Raw genomic sequence first — 21,760 nt, 5'->3', positions numbered from 1 at the left:
TATTATATATTAATTTAAGAATGTACTGATTTTTCTAAATGTTATTATTTTAAGTAAAGCATATACCATAATAACTTGGTAGCACTTAACGTGATAATAATATTGACTTAACTAAAACAACCCAAATAGATAAACAAATTACGATATACATCTGGGCAACAAAACTATGTAATTAACCAACATTAAATTCATAAATCAAACCTAATAAGTCGCACTATAAGTAAAGGTAAGCTCGGGTGCGCGGGCGCACCGTGTGACGTGTCTCCACTTCTCTTCCTTCAGTAAATCGCCGATTGCTGTGAGAGTTAGACGTATAGATATACCTACCTGCTTATTAGTGTTACGCGTTGTGATTATATTAGGATAAGATAATTCAATATAAAGATTTCTATGAACAGTGAAGTTTAAGTGATATCGATAAGTGGATTTTGGAAGTTCGCGCTATAACTGGTAAGTTTTGTAATTGCCTTGTTTCGCATGTAAAAAAACGTAACGGAAAGTTCAATTTTTCAAATTGCACTTGTTCAGATTCATTTTGCCGGTAACGTCTTTGATACAGATATGATTCAAAGATTATCTTGAGGTTTTGTGTAGGGTGTAAAAATAGCGCACAGACCACAGAACGTTGACCCCTTCACTTCCAATTTTCACAACGTACTAACTGTATTCAAGCCTTATCCAACGTCTTAGTCATTTAAATCAAAATATTTTGCTAATATAGTCTACTGATCAAACTTTTTATATATTACATTCATCTGAGATGTTCCTAAAACCTACATTAAAGTTAGTAGAACTGACATTTCGTTTATTTTAATACGACGTTGTTAAAAGATTAAAGGCTATATTAGCACGTCACATGAATCAATACTGGTTTAATGGAAACAATATGATCTAAATTGTAATAAAGCTTATACGTCTAAAACTAGGGTCTAAAGTCGTCAATATAAATAATATTAAATTTGGATCATTGTTCGAAGGTTTTGCTTCGAAAAAATGGTAAGAGATCTTTTTGTTTCTAACAATTTATATAAAATTCCATAAAAAGGTATTTGATGTATCCATATTTTTACACCTTTTGTTTAAATAAAAAGTTATGTTTTACTTTATTAAAATATTAAGGAGTTATGGGCTAGTCAACATGAAATGACCTCACTCGATACAGTTATAAATTGTTTTCTTGAAAAGTATAATTTTAAATCTGATAAAATTTTATTGAGTTTCTTTATCTAGAATCTAGATGAAGAAATGCTCTCATTGTTACACTATAGAGTGAAAATCGGAAAACTGGTGATATAACGCGTTTAGTGTATTATTGTAGTTGTGATTACTAATATTGTGTTGTTATTTTTTTTTCATTATTTATACAATAGATTAAAAAATGAAAGAAACGAATTTTTAAATATAACCACAACTTTATACACACAAAACTTCATTAGTTATCTACTATTTCGGTATAAGTATACATAAACATAAAATATTTACATAGCAAGAAACATGGTTATTGGTCAATATTTGTAAACAAAGCTTTTAAAACAATAGTTGTTAATTTGTATAAAGTCGTGAGTTTATCGTGAAGAATTTTAATGATGATCTCATATGTGGGTAAAATGTTAAACGTCAGGTTTCAAAGGTAGCCTTGAGTATTTTAAGGATTTTTAAATTTGTTAATTATGCATATTGTTGGTATAACAATGAATATTTGTGGAAATTACTCACGTAAACTTATTAACTTTATAGTTTTATTTGGCTGTAGTAATAGTTTATTTTATGAACCACAAAACATAGATCTAGAAAAGTATTTACTGTCGATATAAAGCAAATATATTTGTTCAATACCTTATACTTAGTAGCTACGTACAAACTATAAAGTAACAATAGACTATATAATAATTTTATATAGTACATTCATGGAATTCTTGTGTAAGTCATAGTTGCAAATGTTATTGTACACAGGTGCTGAAATAACTTTTCACTTTTAACTCTATTAAAATATATTCATAAATATCTTATATTTGCGAATCGATTGGAAAGTATAAATTACGGATGCATGCCTGGTACAAAAGACATCAACGCACGGCAGTAGAAAGTCGACAGAAATTGGTTTTCCAGTTTTATTATCATTCATCCGATAGCTATTTGTAAATATTCTCATATATGTGTAATTTAATTAAAATCCTCAAAATTATTTAAATTAATAAATAATTCGTTATCCATATCAGCCATACGAATATTTTAAAGTTTAAACAAGTAATTTTAATTTTTAGATAATTTAGTAACTATTATTATTTCACGTTCTTTAAATTTGCATTTATAATAAAATTTTCAATCACCTGTTACTACTACTACTTACTACGTAATAGTCATTTAGAATTAAATATATAGATCAAATAAACCACATTGTCGTAATTAGCATTGCAATATTGCCAATAATATTAACTTCAAAAAAGTCACTTGCGTAATGCGAACTTTTGAACCAATGGAATTAATATTAAATGTCCGTAACAATATAGAATGGCTTTATTTATAGCAATTAAACTACGAACTGTATATTAGGTATATTTAATAGGCCTGAATGCATTCGACAAAGTAGTTTTTAATAGTAGATTTAACAATACAGGAGAAATCCAAAAGAATATAGGTAGACACATTTTTAACATCTTGTTTTCTTGTTGTTTTTAATTACACAGTAATTTTTTTACTGTGTAAATGATTGCATGGAAAACAATTTCATAATATTACGAAGACGAAAGACTTCAGTATCATATTTGGAGTGAATATGTAATCCATTTTTAGCACTGTACTTGAAATCGAGACACTATCGATTTTTCGAACTCGGTTTAAAACACAGCTTTATGCATTGTGTTAAATTAAAAATAAACTATATGGATCAGTCTCGACTCTCGCTGACGTTGAAAAGTACTTCAGACGTCGATTTATATAAATAGTATAATTCTTAAACAAGTTTTTTTTGTTATACAAGCTTGTTTAACAAGAACTTTTAACAAAATTGAGTTGACGAAATATATAAATCCTCAAAAACTGAGTATTTACTGACCATTTTATTGCATTTAACTTTTTAGTTATAAAATATAAACCACGTATAACTCATATTACAAAAACAGGTAGCATAGCTGCTTTTCGCTTGGGAACAATATTAACGTACCTGAGACGCTTTGACATTTTAATCTCCACGAGAAACGGTGGTTCTTTAAAATATTATGTAATATTATAAACGTTTTGTTACATAAATATTATACAAGAATCGCACCATAGGTTTTGAAGAATTTTTTATTGAGTTATCTTAAACAGTCCAGCGTTAGTTCTCCTATGCTAAATATAGAGTCACTATGCTGTAAGATGTACTAATATAACTCTAACGCTTAAACGGCTTCTGCCTTAGTACTAGTTAAGCAGGGCAACTATATCTGAGCGTTCGATTGTCAAACCTTACGTTCTGCGTCCGAACCCCTTTGTTCCCAATGGATTTATTTATTGGCGTAATTTATACTTGGGCATGTGACGAAGGAAAACTATGTGTATATGCACCAAAAACGTCATCAACGTGTTTAAGAATCTAAACGAAAATAAATAATATTTATGTGCTGGTAACTATTTATAACATTTAAGATAATTTTCAAAGAAGCATGATTTTTGTATGCTAAAAGCTTTCTAGATTATTGAACTCTACTCTTAATGAGCTGCGAGTCTTCTCCTCTAGTAATTGCAAAAATCATATCTAAGCATAAAATATTGAAAATTATTTTAATAGGATACATTTTTTATTATATTACAAATGTTACACCTTCCTGATACGTTCACACAGAATCGTAACTTGCATAATAACATGTGTCCGGTTAAATTACGTACAAACTTCAAAATAATTGTAATATTGTTACTAAAAATACCCGTTTGTGAAATTACGCTAAAAATATTCAGTATGTGCAACAATTATGGTGAAGAAAATTTGTTTGAAGGTTGTAAGCACCTGCAAGCATGACATCATGCTCCTTTTATTAAAGTAGTTAATTATTACAATTAATATAAATAACGAATAAATAAGAAAACTAAACGTCACTACTATCAGCAAGGAGCGGCACTTACATCGTGAAAACAATTGTAAAATACGCAGTATCAAAGTGGAAGGAAAAATTAATACAGGACAATATATTCACTGATCCAAGTCCGACCAGTCACCACAAGTAGCTCCCGTTCACGAGTACAATGTATGGCCAGTAACCGTAATACGGCCCCCTCGCTATATTGAAGGGAGCAAGACAACTTGATCCCTTGGTGTTGCATAGAGATGTTAGGTCCCTCTGCATCTTCTACCGCATTTACCATGGAGAGTGTCCAGAAGAGTTGTTCGGTCTAATACCTGCAGCTGAGTTTTATTATCGGACGTCAGGGCAAAATAGAAAATACCATCCGTATCACCTCGACGTCCGTCGTTCCAGAACTAAGCGTTTTCTAAGGCAGTTTTTTCCAAGCACCACCACTATGTGGAACCAGCTGCCCACTGAAGTATTTTCGAACCATTTCGACGTAGGGTCTTTCAAGAAAAGAGCATACCAATTCTTGAAAGGCCAATAACGCACTTGCGAGCCTTCTGGCAATGTGAGTGTCCATGGGCGGTATCAGCCTCCTGCCCGTTTGCCTCCAATTACATAAATAAAAAACTCGACGCAGTAAACATTTAGATTAACAAAGCCTTTCTTAGACTTAAAGACTGAATATAAATGTTTGCTTATAGGGAGTTACGAGACTATACATATGACAACATAAAATTATCATTTTTAACGACGTCTTATTTAATGTAATATACCTATTATTATAATTCGCTCGTTTTGACTTCTTGACTCTTTAATATGAAAGCTGCCAAAATAATTGCGCAACTCCAAAATGTTGATCATTTAAACACTAGCAATTGGACCGGTTTTTATCCTACCTTTTACGTGTCGTAGCAAATAAATCTTATTATTTTAAATACAAAGAAGTTAGGTCACTTACACAGACAGAAGTCTCGCTAGTACGCTCGGCATTTAAAATATTGGTACCTTATTTTCGACTCAGTCTGATTGGTTCGATATATTTAAAATTTAACTTTAAATCATAAAATACTGTTTATCTTTGTGTTGAGAATTTTTTTTAACGTCCTTACTTTTTGCGCACTAATAGCTGCTTTGAAATCAATGCAGTATTTTTTACTATAATATTAATATTATTGTATATTAACAATTTTTTTATTTATATCGTTTATAATGTCTCTGCACAGAGATGAATTCCAATTTGGTAAATATATAAAGGCTATATTTTGATGTTGCAGAAGTATTTCGGCTTAAATACGAATAAAGTCAAAGAATATTTAGGATTTATTATAGCAAAAACGCGTATTTACAATTATATAAACTATTAAGAAGAAAGATAAAGAAATATATATTAAATGCTTCTAATATAGGTAAAGTATATCTTGCGTATTTAAACAAAATTATTGTTATTTCTAGAGTACCATGATTTTCCACTTTACTATTAATAAATATAATAGCTATTTACTATTTGATTACTTATGTGATATTGACTTTCCGGGTTAAGGCGTAAACTGCAGTTAGATGCGCATAACACGCTCCACATGCTTAAAATTGTAAACCACTTTTATCCTCTGTTTGCTATCTTGGTCAAGTAGTCTAATCTTGTTTAACATTATGAGGTCATAAGATACACCTGATAAAGTAAACTCAAAACTTAAATATCGTTCTATACTCAGGTTGGAAGATTGTTGCTTGTCTGGTTACGTAATAATGAATTAGTTTTTGTAGCAGATATGTTTAGGTATATGTATGTTTTTCAGTCGCATTTAAAATTATAATACAGTATGGTTAAAGTCGTTAGTTACATTCTTTGCTCTTAGCACTTAAAATGCATCGTAACTGTAATTTTTCTATGTTTTTAATTACAAAAAGTCCAATCAACAACTTTTCATCTAACGTTGATATTTGTAAAGCGAACTTAGACTTAGCGTATCTTACAAAAATGTGAGTGATGTGAATAGAAACGTTAGCATATACTTATTAAATTCTTAATTTCAATTCAAAGATTACACAAAAAGGACAAGTAATATAATAATAATAAACAACGCTTGCAAATTGTTGGTGAGGTCTAAGTGCGCTGTAAAAATTTCAGCTTTATACTTTTGCCAACTTGCATCCCGAGAATATACTCGAGAAACATATTAATTATTTAATAAATACATCAGATATTAAATAATATACATCTTCTTTATAAAAGGTACATGCGCGTATTTTTCACCGCGTTATAAAATTAATGAGTTTAAGACTACGTAAACTTTGCTCTTTGTATAATAATTTGAAGATTATAATATGTTTATTTTATTTCAGATGTGCTGACATTCTTTGGAATCCTGTTTGGTGAGTCGTGCGTCATTTGTGATATTTAATAATTTATTGACATTTAAGTTTCAATAACATCTGTAACCAGGAATGTTGGTGTATTATAATAGGTAAATTAAATAAACTGGAATATGCATAGAGAAAAAAATATTAAAAGACATATTCATTAGAATTATTAGATTTTACTTTAATTAGAACTAATATATAATTATGCAATGCTAAATTATCTTACGATGAATAATGTGAACTTATAACTTTAATTGACTCAGTAATAAATTGGCTATTTCATGAAATGGTCGAACGGTGATTCAGAACATTGTCATGACTATGAAATACACAAAATAAGATTACAGTCTCGTGTTTTTTTCGATGCCATAGTCACATAAATTTACAGTATTGACGAATGCTTTTATTTTTTATGTGTTGTATCACAGAACCGCCCCCGTAGCTTAGTGGTTAACTATTACTCTGATCGGCCGGGTTTATTACTGGTGAAAAAATCTTCGCTTCAGGTTGGTTGTTGTATAATTGGCCAAAATAGATAATAATGTTACGATACATTACACTATACTTACGAAACGCGAGAGGTGAGAATAACTATCGTATCGAACAATTCTAATGAAGGTATACTTTAAAAGCGATGTTATACGATTAAGATTCTTCAGATAAGTATATGTTTTAAACATTTCTCTCACACCAATTGTATTTAAGTTTAAACGAATATCGCTTCCTATATCTTTATTGTTGATAGTTTATTACGCAATCACATACAAGAAATCTAAATTGTTGTATATAATTGCGTCTAAAAAGTTTTACACACAGTTTTTTGATATCATTTATTAATTAATATTGTGAATTAGCAGTTATAAACTTTGTAACCGGATGAATTAGATCAAGGCTGCATATATAATATTTTTTAATTTAATTTACTAAAACGTTTAAACCTCTTATAATTATATATTAATTGTAAAAAATAATAATTTATCGCTATTTTTACCAACTTTAAAAAACATGAAGGAAGCGTCTTTCGATTTGCCGTATATTTTTTAAATTCCAATATATAAAAGGGGATAAAACTTTGCAATAAACTGATGCTGATATTTGAAACGACCGATTAATTTATAACTAGTAATTATCTATGCGGATAAGGAAATATTGCTTATAGCTTAGTATAATCTTACTATCTTAGATAGAAGCCTTTTAGTCAATATTACGTCATAACAGCGGATCGTGTTAATATAAAATTAGCTTCACCAAGTAACCGTTCCCACAATAACACGTGTTATATAATTTACAATTGAAAACTTTGAAAACGTGTGAAATATAAACAAGGGAAAGTGCGCATGCGTGCGGTCGAAAATATACGGCAATCTCAAACTGTGAAATGGACACTTTCAGTTTTATGAACGAACATAAGGTTTTATCACAGATATTATCGCACCGAATTAGTTTATTGCACAGATAAACGTCAAATTGCCAAAATGTATACGCGCCAAAATGTGTCTAATGTTTTTTAGTCTGTGCACAGTGAACTTTGCACTTTATTTATTATGTAGTGTTATGTTTTGGCCAGTAGTATTTATTCTATTAAATTTCATTTTAAAAATACGATTTCTCTGTGGAGTAACTATGTCAGAACACTAATACTTGACGTTGATCTAAATAAATGAATAAATGGGAGTATTTTTATTAAAATTCGTGTCAATATTTTGTACGGAAATCGTTCACTTTCGCGTGCAACTAGTTGATAATTTAATCTAGCACTTCGGAAATATCGCATTTCGTTAATTGCACATTAATAAACGTCTCAACTGTTATAAATTGGTGGTAGCGTGTGACATCTTGAAGTTAAAAAACATTTATCTTACACATCTAGTCCTCAGCTTGGATCAAAACAAAGTTTTCGGCGTTGGGCTATGACGAACCTACCGCCCAGTGGTTATGCACTGATAGAGCAATCAACCAATTTTTAAATCTAATGCATGTGATATGCTGATGCCTTTGCACCTCTGCTGATTAGACCTACGCGATCAGGATGGTAAATAAGTAAGACAGTGCACACAGAACCACTTACACTGATAATATCACTGTCAGCTTGTTAAGATTAATAAAACTCAACGCTCACAAACAATTGTTTTTAGACTCAGCCAAGCGCGTATCTATTTTATTATTTTTGACGAATCACTCGCCTAGGGATTTAAAATACGGATATTAGAATAACTTTCAAGGATCAAGGTGAAAGTGTTTAAATCAATTGTTTCACCGCATTGCGTGAATGTTAATAGTAAAAGTGAATCAACCCAAGTGTGGTTGTAAATACGTATTAAAGTCCACTTACACTGATTTAGCTTAAGGAATTTGAACACTTTCTTCAATTAAATAACACTTTCAAAAGTTTATACAACGTAATTTTTCCTTAATATCTTCAATTATCTATTTAGGGTAATATTCAAAATTGAGACCTAGTTATAGTTATACCTCTTGATTTAAATGTTAGAGACTTTTCAGTAATCTTCTATTATAGATCGCAAAAATTAACATATATACCAACATAATATGTAATGCCCGAGCAGCTTCTTTGAGAATAGGGACTACCCTACCACTAGAACGTGACCTTAGCTTGCGATTATAGTTAAACTATTTACTTAAAAATTTGATATTTTTTATATCTCACTCTGATAACGACTATCTCTAATAATAAAAATCTAATAATAAACAACATTTTTCAACAATGAATGTTCATTAAAATAGTAAGTACGTTTTTACAAATTATTTCATATTTTCGGAGATTATCATGGTTTTTCGGATATAAATAAATTCGCGAGCGATTTTTTATTGAACAATTTTGACAACATTTTTACATTCATACATTTTTTGTTGACTCCCAATTTCGACAGCTTAGAATTATCTTGAATACCTGTCGATCTTAGTTATCAAGTCAACTTCGGTATCTTAGATTTATTTAAGGCACGTAAACAAGTTTTGATCCATATTTCGGTACAATCACAAAGAAATATTCTAACAACTATCTAATGCTCGTACATGAATACTTTTAATTAAAATATTTTATAATATATTTATATACTCCTGGAATATTTATGTTATTAAGTTTAGCGATTTAAGCCTACGCAAAATATTGAAAATCATGATTTTCGAACTATATATGAAACCGGAATAATTATTAAACCTGTTATTGAAGCTCATGCTTGGTATGCGGAAACTTAAGGAGTAAAAAATCTCTATAAGTTACCTATCAAACAATCCTATGCAAGAAATACACTTATTAATTACCGACTGATAAATAGTATCTAGGAAATGTATTCAGTATAAAATGTATCATTACTGACAGGAGTTATTTTGAGTAGTATTTTTTATACTAAACGGTCTGATCGACTTAAGTTCTGCAACGTCTTTTAGATATTGTTATGCAAACTATATAAAAAGTTACTTTTTGGAGTTACTCTGTAAATACGAAATGTTGCGGTCCAAAGATTTCTCTTTAAAGTATATCTTTGCTCAAAAATAATTAGTGTTAAGATAGTTAATTTACCCTTTCGTACCCGCCTGTACCGGGCACTTTTTACGAAACAGGTAGGTGTGTCTGGCACGTTAATGGTTCAAGTTCGATTCTTGATCGCGTGCCTCGTTTTTGTGTTGCTTTTTTACAAACGGGGTACTATTTGGGATCCACGTTCCTTATTTGGACTGGAATTTTGTTACGTTGTCTATATGAAATTATAATAATATCTACACAGTTTAAGTATATTCAAATAAAGTTGTATCATCGTGATAACATTATTAGCATATTTTTAAAAGAATCTACATAAAATATTGTTAAGGATGCTCTCAGGCTTTTATCTTCAAATTACCCATTATATTATATAAACTTATAAATGAATGTGTTAAATTGCAGTTTCGCTCACTAATTTCGACTTAAGGATAGTTGGATAGAGGACTTCCAAGACGAAGTTTTTTTCTAAATATGCGTGTATAGGATTACATTTCGTATCATAGATGTGGAATGTATTGTACATTCAATCGCTTCTAGTTAAGTTACAAAATCATGGTTGTCGTAACACCACGGGACAGGCACGTTTCCAATTTGGTTCATAATAAACTCATTGTCCGATTTAGCAAGCACTTGACCCACTTACGGTATTTTACGCTAATAACAATCAATTGATTCTTCCGCAAAATCGATGTTGCGTATCATTGATTAAGTATCCTAAAAAATGTAATTTTGAGTATTCGTAAAAAGCAGATGTTACGTTTACTACATATTATTGATCACTTATTTATTCCTTCTTGTTTGATTATGGAATAACATGACTCCTCAAACCTTATACTTTTTTGTCAATAATACAATTATGGTACGAATTCCTAGTCCGAGTACCAAGGTTTTAAAATATACTACAAAATAATTTATAAAAAAGACAATAATTTTAAAAGTTATTAATAATTCATAAATTGATCACGGAAATAATAATTGTATATTATAAGAAAGTCATGTTGTGTTATTAGCATTAGAATGTGAAGTGATCGTATTCTTGTCATGAACACAGCGACCTTCAGTACTTTATATGAGAATTGTAACTTAAGAGCGACACTAAAAATATGATATCACTCGCAGCTACAATCCCTGACATTTGACAGTTGACAGTAGACATTATGTTGACCTATAAAAAATTCTTAATTTTTAAAAATAGTATAAATTTGTGATCGCTTCAATAAATTATTAAGGAATGGGTTTTTTAATTATGGTCATGAAGAATATGAAAAAATAGTTGATTGACACCAATTATATTTTAGATAACAATTGTTACAAACGTCTTCATTTATGTAAACGTAATACAATATAGTATAAATAGTCGGCAATACTGTTGAAAGTGTTAACATCAAATACTTTAAATATAATTTCCACAAGTTATAAACGTTCGAGTATAGGCAATACACAGTCCATGCTTTCTCACAGGTCATACGAGGTGGGAAATCGCTAAGGTTTCATTTCACTGCTTATCTGTAATATGAAAAGGAAAGTTGTAAGTTCTTAATCGGTTAATTAAGCTTTGTGAGCTTTCTGATTTAAGGTGAAATTAAATTAGTACCTTAACTTAATAAATAGTGTGTACCTTAACTTAATATGTAGTGAAAAGATTTCAAAAAAGTGTAAGAACATTCTATTTCTCTATGTTTTATCTATATATCTTTTTAGCTGTAAGTTTCTATAAAAAGGCCAATGTTAAATATATAAAGGGAACCGCAAGTATTCAGATATATATCGTTGAAATTTAACGATGAAAAGTCGGTAAAAATAGAATGTGATTCTCTACGGAATTGCTTGGTTTATGACGTTAATTAAAAATATTATACTTTAATTGCTAAACCGGTAATTGCGAATAAAAGGAAGAAAACATCCTAACTTTCACTGATAGTTGCTGCCACGGCAATTTTCAATTAATAAGAGTTAATAATTATTAGTCCGTTAACGTGTTCCGCCTGCGATCTTTGTTTTGATGTGAAAGGAGACAAACCTGCGTCCACGCAGGCGAAAGTGTGACGATTGCGCAGTGCCTAATATGTTCTGGCAACTGTTTATAAGATGTTTGACTCAACGATATTTTACAGCAAAACGTAAGCAAAAACTGTCGCCTCCACACGACACTATCAGACTGTATTCTCGCCGAAAAATATCCCTAATTTGTTAACCTTTACGTTAATTTACCAGTTTTATTAAACAGAGGGTAGGTATATTCTAGATAAGACATGTCTTCATCTTCTCCAATTTGAACACATAATCAAACGTTCAAGCAAATTCTAAACTCGTTAAGAAGTATATATGTAGGTACTTACAGTATTATGTTTATGGGGGTAGAACAAAAGTTACAAAAAAATAATCTTTCAACATGTGGCTGAGTGTCAAGCACTAATAATTTACATATACACAATCTGTGTGTTACTGAAACAAAAATGGCTCAATTAAGTATAAGAGCAAACGAAATTTAATGCCAAAACGATTCTTAAAAATGATCCTATATATCTTATTATGTTAAGGTTTTTTTATAGACATTCTTTTAATCGTTAATTTTATATGCCAATACACTGCCTTACTTCTTAACCAGTTATACTCTATTAGCCAATCTAACCATGGAAGTAATTAGCACAAACAATGAGCCCTGGGATACATACTGGCTTTAGTATCGTCGGCCTCCGTCCAAGGTGAGGCACTTGACCAGTCGCATTCCATACATCGACTATTTTCCTTTTTCTCCAATTCAATGTTTTTAAAAGGTCAGCAAGTGAATGATATGAACTTTCTCGAAGTATTATGTTCAAACAATCTGTTATTATGATTACAAGAATATTACAGGATAATAAAGTTTAAATGACATGCATTTTAAATATCTTTTGATAATGTCTTCCACACTCCATATTTAATAAATCAATAAAGTATTTTTATTTCTTTTTCATAAATAGCTAAATAGTTTCCACTTTTTAGACGTTTCTTGTTGAAAGTAAAACTTTAGAATAACTCCAAATTCTTGATATGTGTAACCGTTATCTCGGACACAAAAGCCAAAAGCTGGAATTAATCTTAAAATAAAACAATATTGGTAAAATAAAAACATGTTACAGCGTAAAAAAACTCCTTAACGCATTACATCATAAGGATAAGGATAATTCCGTTCCTTATTTCTATATTTAACGCCTCTATGTGAAATAAACGTTTTGCACCTGGCGTTCAATTTCCTTGTGGCATGTTTCAAAGATGATGTAATCAAATAAACACAAACGTGAAATCAAATATATTATAACTGCAAATACAAAAATAGTAATTCTTGTATAACGATGTGACGGTTTATTTTTGACACTGGCGATTTATGCAGGAGAAAACCTGCAATTCTACGGTCCACTCCGGCGCCATTTTGTGTTATCTATTCTGGCATTGGACCTGAGGCCTATGCGAGCGCGTGTGCTGATCTCTAAACGAATGTTTGTCACAATATAGCAAGTTTTAAAATAAGGGACAGTCTATATTTACCGGATAACCCATAAACAATTTAAGTAGACTTATTTTTGCTCTCTATGGATCCGCGGGGCTAAAGAGAGGACGGTCGATGGCGAAGTATTGTGGACGCCGTCAGTCGCATGGCCCACCTAGGATGTATGAAATAAGTCAAGTCATAGGAACATCAAAATATAAGTTAGAAAGGAACTGTTTTTTTTTATTAAGTTTTATACTATACGTACCTACTGAACATTATAATAGTAAACTAATAATAACTGGTTCGAATCGTTACTGGTCCGAATCGTTAACCAAAAAATGAAAGCATACCTCGTACGAAGAAGCAATTACCTACCATTATGAGTCTTCAGATTTTGATACAACTCCTATAACCACGAGTTATAACTATTGCTTCAATTTATCGCAATTATTTCATCTATAACTTTCACGTATTACTAAGTCTCTATATAATTCGGCAGAGGAGTTATTCTGATTTTCGTATTGCGTCTGTGATGAATCGGGCATGAATGACTGAAGTGATTTTCAATTTTCACGCGAATTATTTACGCGAATGTCTATACTGTATTTTTCTTTAAAATACATTTAAGCCTTGAACTTTCTAAAAATATAGTTATATATTTTATCTTTTAGGTATATTGCACATTTTTACTATACTACTTAGGTATGTTGCCGTTTTATGTTTACGCTATATTAGTAAAAAAAAAGTATCTTTATTAATGCTTAGCAACTAATTATTTGTGACTCGACAAGTAAACATGGCGCACTTTCCGTTGCCATGGTAACGCGTACCCGTATAATACACCATAGATTACAAAGTAGCTCCCGCAACACTAAAACATGTTTCTTCGGTTTATCTTCACCGAAGTTTCTCTTGAAATATCACGCATTCCAGCTGTTAACAGGTAACTATTTGTAGATGTTTTTAAATAATTGATTAACATCTCATCAACAAAGTGGCAAATCAAGATTTTCTCTCGCATACCAACGAGTCGAGGTCAAAGCAGCTTAATGCAAATATTGTATGACGGAGTCTTTAAGCCATTCAATCCAACAAGGACAGGTGAATTTAATTTGTCCCAAGTAAATTTGAATGTGTATTTGTAACATAATCGTCAATAAAATTGTAAGTTAAAAAGGTATAATGTACTTAATGTCGTTTTTAAGTTTGCGGAAGATACTTGTTTTTTTATTAATATAATAACCAACCATCACAATAGAGAAATTGACATCTTTTTGGATTAATATACGAACACAAACGCTCAAAGCCATTGACGGTAATTATGTTAGTGTACATAAAGATACACGTTAACATTTACATTTTATAGTAATAATTAACCAAACAATTTAATGATTGAACTCCTGTTTTAATGTATGTATTCTTTGTATACCGAATAAGCAGAATTTAAATTATTTTACGCCATCTACTTCCGCCGCCATTATTCCCAGGAGCAGATAATAGACTCAAAAATTTATAAACTGCAAAAAAAAATGAAAAATATTGCTCTTTTTTTGTTCTATTTTTAATTGGCTACATATATAACCTACTTTATGTTTATCTGTATAAAGCTTATTGCGAAATATACAAAGCATACTGATCTATTCTCACGAGTTTGATAATAGAGACAAACGTCACGAGTAATAGTTATAAGGGAAAACAATGATAACCGTTTATCTGTGATTTGAATAGTTTATTTATGGTCATGACTTATTTATTCTTTTGACAGTTAAGTCATCTTCATGAACGGAACTCGGCTATTTCTCTTATACCCAATTCTTGTATAAATAACTATAGTTGCTAATTAAACTTACCTAGCTGCTATATAAATTGGTATATGTAATTCCTTTTAGATTTTATTTATTTTTCCTATAATTATTACTTATTTTTTAAACAATATAAGTTACAGAGAAATCAAAATACTTCGAAGGGGTTTAACCATGGTGATTGACAAGCCACGCCATAGTACATATTGAATTACCTACAATTTAAAAAGTCATAACTATATAGACATTTATATAATTATATACAAACAAAATCAGAAATAATAATACGTAAAAGGTGTCTTGTTTAACGTTCAATGTTCCTAAATCATGTCAAGGAACACGATTTGTTTAGTCTAGTAGAACTAATATTGGTATTTACATAAACACTGTGCGGAGTCAAGACTTCAGAAATAACGGTAAGGCCTTTAGAATCTATATATCGTATTTAAAATAGTGGAGTTTTCGAAGAAAATGTCAAGACTGTGTACTTTTATTACTTTGTTCTGTTGTGTTTTAAATTAAATTAATATTATAATAATCGTTTAACCAATAAATATTTTTATCTATCTTTCCAAGTACTTCGTCTTCACATGTAAATTAAAGTAAATATTTAAGCAGCAAGCATAAGCAGTGTGAAAAGAGAAATATCAAAATTATTTTTATTTCCTTTGCTCCCGACGGTCCTTGGACTCTCACCGAAGACGTTTTCAAGAAGTTTTCTTTGCTTGAAGATTCAGGTTTAGTTGTGTTAGTATGTTAATTGCTTATCGGCCATTTACCTTAGTGATAACACTTCACGATTAACAAGAACTTAGATTAAGAATGTAGGTCATAATTGGACCAGTTTTAAGCTTAATAAGAGTTTAATTTTTTATCGTAATTGTTATTAGTACAAAAGTTTTACTTATGATTTTTTTTTGTTATAGTTATAAAATATTATGGAAGAAAAATAGGGAATTGATGTGTTTATTTGTAACAACATTTAAATTTAATAATAATAATATCTTTGTAACACATTTTGTTTTAAATTTAAGTCAAGAGAAACGTCAATAATATTCAAATGAGTTGTTTCGTTCCGAGACTCAAATCGGAAGTCGATTTCCAGTCAAGAAGTGGCACCTTAGAAGGATCTAATGCTTCTAGAATAGTAATCTTTGTTTATGTGAGTCATCGGTGCCGGTTTCAACTTTTTATATTTCTATGTACATAAATAGAAAAGTATTAAGTTCATACATCCTGTAGTGTTTTATTAAAATATTTATTTCAAAGGTAAAATAATGATATATATGTGGACAGCCGCTTGCTCGTGCACTAAATGATTAGGGTAAGATTCAGATTGAGTATCAAGTATGTCAAAAATTACATACGGGATTTTGGTATATGGATTTCATTGTTTATGGAACCTAACTCTAGTAGTGCCATATTTAAGAAATCTTTTATTGTTTAATTTTTCTAATAAGATTTTCTGCCCAAAGCTCAATTTTATTCTACAGTAACATTATCATATTATGAAATGCATTGCATACGGATACTACAATTTACACATATATAATTTGCAAGATAAGGAATTCTATTTTAATAAACACAATGCCTAGGTTTAAAGTAGTTGTTGCGAATAAAATAATGTCGACTTGGCACACTACAGAATATATAAATAACAATATTGAAGAGCCTCAGGTGATACTCATAGCTTTCTCAAATAAGCGAAAGTAAGTGTTATTAACTGTTCAAATTCATATATTGAATTTCATTTGTAATTTAAGGTGACCAGAAAATTGCTAGTTTCAGATTGAAGTTCGTTTTTCTTTATAAGGTTTTTGGAAAGTTAAGTTATTAAACGGATCATCGTTTATTACTTCTTAGGTCATTAACAAAAGTATTTACCTATTGTCATAAGGCACAAAAAGAAAGGTGGGCTGGGCTTAGTTACTTTTTAATATTATTGTTAAAAAGTTATAGTAAGAGGCCAGCTATTGAAAGAAAATAATTTTTTAACCGGATTAAAGCTATTTGTATAATTATATATATGCCGTGACCACGCACGCTGTAAAGCACTCCAAAAGTCGGAAAATTTTAAATTATGTAAAATAATTATAAGTTTATAATAATACAAATAGCTTTAATCCAGTTAAAAAAATTGGTTTCTTTCAATGTAGAAAAGCTTTGTTAACTAAAGACAATACTAGGCCAGCTATTGCTTTTATGCATCCAGATGATGTCACCAGATACATTATTACAAGTGAACGAATGGGAAATTTTTTTTTAGCTATTCGATTACCAAATCTATTTTTAGAAATGTGCTGATGTGCGTCTATTTTGCCTCTTTTCCTTTTGTCGCTCAGGCGTACTAACGTATACTCATACCCCTGGATGGAGCGAGCACCTTAGAGTACAAGTAAGTAGGCATGTGGCCTGCACAATTATTCTTGGAATATACGCACAAAATGGTAATTAATATTATGATAGCCTAGCATTAATGTCAGTATAGGCATCTAATTCAAGGTAGACTTCCTACTAATAAACCTAGGTTTTAACCGGTCCGCGTAACGGGACCTCCACTCCATACTTACGCGTATATCACGGTGCATATTACCAGTCTGGAGCCTTCAACATCAAAATGGTATATTTATTACAACACATAAGGAAAAATATTCCGATTAGGGGTACACACGAAATTGAAATGCTTTTTATAGTATGACGGTAAATTTAATGGAATTTATTTCTTAATTTTTCGAAGGAAATTAACCAATTCTGATGTTGATATATTTTTCATTAATAAATCATATATTACTAAAATGTGTATATCCTTTTTAACCTGTAGCATAAAATGTATAAAACTATATTTTAAATAAAACATTATTTTGTTTGTTCCCAATTCTTAGTGGTCATAATATCTCGTCCATCATCAGAACAACTTGGTTAATGGAACAAGTTATTACATAAAAATCCACTTGATCAACATATTGGCGCTTTCGCTGTTGGCCCACACATGTAGTGTAAGAGTAATTTGATTTTTTATGTTTGTTCTTACTTAAAGCTGAAAAATATATGTATGTACCAAAACGTCAAATAAGTAAACAGCTGTATTTTAGTTGTCTTTATTACGTTGCACATGGAATTCTGAAATTCTGGAACTTATAAAATCAACATATTTACTTTAGATAGTAACTGAAGAAGATAGCTACATCTAAATGAGTACATTTTAAAAATAATATATTCAACTATTACGACGTGAATATAATTCAAATTACAATTCAAAATACAATCGGCAATACAATTAAGAGGCAATAAATTATTCACAGTCTCCTATTCTACAAAGTACTGAATCGAGACGAAAGCACCTACAACCTACTTCCGGTATAGGAAGGTTACGTCACCTATGTCGGTCAATAAGCGTTGATAATGTCTATGTTTATATAGTTTTTTTTTTGAGAGAAGTTTAAAAAATCAATGATGCCAGTTTAAAAATATATAGTAATATCATATGTAAAATAAAAAAATATTTTATTCAACATCTTAAGACATATATTACTTTTAATTGCATCAGACTTCTCATTACATTGGCAACTTGCATGTGCATTCCGAGGTTACATAAGTCCAATTAAATAAAACAAACACAGGAGAATATGTGGCATCTTCTTATGTAACACTTATGTGATGTCGAGAATTGAGATAATGAAATTTTGACCTTTCATGTTAAACTTCTCACCTTCTCAAAAGTATTTTTAACAAGACCGCCTTTTACTATTTGTGAACACTTTATTATTATCAGTTGTCGTTGTCGAAGAATGCTAGTTCGAAATTTTGTCTTTAAATAATAAAAAAAACGAACCGAATAACCTTTTTGCTTTCTAACTTGTTTACCAGTTTTGTTAAGGTTGAAATAATTAAGCTTAATTAGTTCTCCAAGTTTAAATTAGGGTATTTTTAGCATAAAAACGTTACCAGCGAATTTGGGCATGTGCTGACTATATTTTTAATTGTTAAACCGGCATTTTGGATTGTCATATGCCCGTTGTTTTTTCTACAACTAAAATTGAATAAGCAAATAAATACTGTACTCAACAAAACAAACAGTCAGTAACAATATCTTTAGCACTTACACCAGCTTATGTATTGTTATATTTTTATTAATCGATTGTTCCACAATTCACCTCAAACCGATAACCGTAAATAGAGTTATTAATCTAATATGTGTAGAGAAACTGCATACTGAATATGTCAATGTAATCGCATGATTTGAAGTTAATTGTCACAAGTTTCCCGCCAGTTTCCTACTTTCATTTAGCGCTAAAATGAACAAAAACGCACGCCACTCGGCTGTGACGACTTATAAAAACTTAGTAACGTTTTTGTCAAGATTCTGATCTAAAGTAATTTTAAGGCAATTTAAATAGACTTATATTATATTATTTCGTTTATTCATTCGTGAAAATGATAGAACTAACAGATTTATAACAGAAACATATAACTGACATTAGATATTTGTAGTATTATGCTTCGTACTTCGAATAAAATATACTTCCTACTTATCAAGTTTTTTTTATTTTTAATAATTTTATTTAGATACTAAAATTGTTAGTTATGTCATTTGAAGCATTAATTCGCTTGATATTTTTGAACATTATCACAAAACTGTGCCTAATATGAAAATGCAATCGTATCGTAATCCAGTAACTAGTCTTTATAAAATGAGCATATATTCATACACACAGTTTGTTTCTATATTTAATTTATTCTGACACTATTCCACGTACTATCACATCATCACAACTATTCGGTATAATGTAAATTGATAGATCTAGATTAGCTACTTACGTTCGTAATAACTAGAATGAAATCGTTTACCCGAAGATTAATTTACTATTAGACATGTATGAAAACAGAAACATTATCTTCTTATACCTACCTAAAAATAAATGCTAGGATTTGTTTTTAAAAATTATGGAAAATAAAGAGAAAATCATAAGCAACATTGACAGATTTTTGTACTCTAGGTAAAACTTGTGCATCTCCTAACATTCCACGATATTTACGCCAAACACACGTTTCCCCTTAATACCAAGTGTTAAAGAACAATGCGCTATTATGGATCGCGGACGGAAGACATACGAATCTACTTGGAAATTAACTGACAAAAGAAATCAAGTTTTTTGCTACAATTCTCAGCTAAATGCATATTATCAAGGTAATTAGATTTTGCATTGTTATGATAATTTTAGATTCAAGTTCTTTATAAAGGCATTTTATTCATTCAACGCAGAAAATGTTACGTTGGTTCAATTCGCGCAGTTATTTATTCTTATCAACCACATTATAGCAATCATATTGATATTAAGATTAGCTTTAACCATGTTAGTTAGATAATATTTTAACTTTTTACTTTTTTATGATACGAATACGGATTCTGATAGATATCGAAATGTTGATTTATTAAGCTGTAAAAGCGTTTCCAGAAAATATTAGTCACGAAAATTTTCCTCAAAACTTTACTTTTTGCTTTAATATTTACTCAAAAATGAGGTAATATTAACTCAAGAATCATGTTGAATGACAAAAGATATATTGATTATGTATAAAGTAAATGTTTCAATTAAATGGAAATAATAACATTACCAAAGGCTTATACCACGCAACTATGGCGATCAGACAAAATTATAGGTACTCATTATTGAGACTATCACTATCAGATATTTTATAATTAACGAACCGTTATAATTATCTAATAGAAATCCGTGCGATTCGACTTCCCTATAAACGAGTATGAAGCTTCGTTACATAACGTTACGGTAACGGTGACAGTTAATCATTAATTTGATCGTGCGCTTACGTAATTAAAAGGTATGTGTGTCACTCCGCCTCTCATTAAGTTTTATAAAAGTCAGTTTTTTTAAACAAACTCAGAGCTGATACTGTTATAACTGATTGTTAATGAAATTAAAGTATAAGGGCCTGCTATTAATATTTCGGAACACCTTTAACTTTGTTAACGTAAGCCTTGTTTATAATTTTTAATACATTGGTTTTTTTTTGTTCGTGACTGAATTATCTGTGACCAACTAAATCACGCAAGCGGTTAATTTATAATTACTCGTCCAAAAACCATAGAAAAGTGAAGGTTATTTTAATAATATATTAGAAATTGTATAAACAATGAAGCTAAGCTTTCAACAGTGGGAACCTCCTAACCGAGTGGCCTCGTTCGTCAGTCTCACTTTTAGACAGTATTGTTCCTTTGTTAGCTTTATATTATTAGCTTTTTAATAGTTGGTTACAGTTGCTTAATGTCATATGAGCTGTGACAAAAAGTTGAATGGAATATATACTCTGAAGTTACAACTAGCATGTATTCCACGTGATTATTTCGACAAAATTAGAACGGTATTTTTTAATGTTTATAAATGGGATATCAAACGGTTACACTTGGAAGCGTATCGTCAAAATCTTTCTCGAACAGTTATAAATGTAAGTATATATGCCTTATATATGATAATTTTTAATTCAAATTTGTCACTTTATGTAAGGATATTTATTAATGTAACCACATTTACGAAGTTATCTTTAAAGCATA

At 30.2% G+C, this 21,760-nt stretch overlaps 1 protein-coding gene and 1 long non-coding RNA gene across 3 annotated transcripts in view; one reads left to right on the top strand and one right to left on the bottom strand.

Annotated features, from left to right (window-relative positions):
* The first annotated feature begins 294 nt into the window (after nt 1-294).
* Nucleotides 295-21,760, top strand: part of LOC123713203 (trichohyalin) — a 42,593-nt gene continuing 21,127 nt past the window's right edge. For both annotated transcript variants that reach the window (XM_045666765.1, XM_045666764.1), the window contains exons 1-2: nt 295-450; nt 6,393-6,422. The gene's annotated coding sequence lies outside the window, so the exon portion shown is untranslated. The remainder of the gene's footprint in view (nt 451-6,392; nt 6,423-21,760) is intronic.
* Nucleotides 13,193-14,012, bottom strand: LOC123713204. The gene is made up of 2 exons (XR_006754159.1): nt 13,763-14,012; nt 13,193-13,559 (listed from the first exon to the last, which is right to left on the bottom strand). It is a non-coding gene; the product is annotated as an uncharacterized LOC123713204 (long non-coding RNA).

Source organism: Pieris brassicae, chromosome 8 (genome assembly GCF_905147105.1).
Source record: "Pieris brassicae chromosome 8, ilPieBrab1.1, whole genome shotgun sequence".
Taxonomy (NCBI): domain Eukaryota; kingdom Metazoa; phylum Arthropoda; class Insecta; order Lepidoptera; family Pieridae; genus Pieris; species Pieris brassicae.
The sequence above is the reverse complement of the archived record's forward strand: the minus strand, read 5'-3'. Positions and strand labels throughout refer to the sequence as shown.